This window comes from Delphinapterus leucas, chromosome 4 (genome assembly GCF_059928025.1).
Source record: "Delphinapterus leucas isolate spDelLeu-1000000601 "Yukka" chromosome 4, BTC_Dleu_Yukka2, whole genome shotgun sequence".
In the NCBI taxonomy this organism is placed as follows: domain Eukaryota; kingdom Metazoa; phylum Chordata; class Mammalia; order Artiodactyla; family Monodontidae; genus Delphinapterus; species Delphinapterus leucas.
In genome coordinates, this window is record NC_143132.1 from 27,774,373 (window position 1) to 27,775,147 (window position 775).

Consider the following 775-nt stretch of genomic DNA (forward strand, 5'->3'; position numbering starts at 1 on the left):
TTAAAAAAAGGTCCCCTCAAATAGATAGCTACTGAAGGCCCCGTAGCATCTAGCTCTCTCGTTGAAGGGACTATAGTCCTCAAGTTTTCAGGCTCTGTAGATTTGTAATAGATTTCAATAATCTTTGCTATTGCTCATTTATTTGTTCATGAGGGTCAAGACGAATTGTACCATACTGGAGAATTTGCTAGCCATTCTGATGCAAAGCTAGAGAATACAAAAAGGGACAATCATTGAAATCTCCACTACTCCTCGGAGAAAGAAGCCTTAAAACAAAGGACTCCCGAAGATATTGAAAGAGCTTCTTTCCACTTTCACTCCACTTTCTCATAAGGAGCCTCACATTCCTCCTGTGACAGCCATGGGAATTTTCTTCCTTATTTTAAACAGCCATGCTGGAGTATAAAAAATATTGCACCATGTCTCCCATGAGCAATTAACATTAAGGTTATGATTTTCACAATGCTTTTGCCTTAAACAACAGAATATGAAATGTTAAAAAGCTGCTCATTGCATCCAATAATGGAAATGTAAGGCACATTTTGTATATGGATGTTTTTTTTTTTTTTTTTTTTTGTGATACGCGGGCCTCTCACCGCTGTGGCCTCTCCCGTTGCGGAGCACAGGCTCCGGACGCTCAGGCTCAGCGGCCATGGCTCACGGGCCCAGCCGCTCCACGGCATGTGGGATCCTCCCGGACCGGGGCACGAACCTGTGTCCCCTACATTGGCAGGCGAACTCCCAACCACTGCGCCACCAGGGAAGCCCATATATG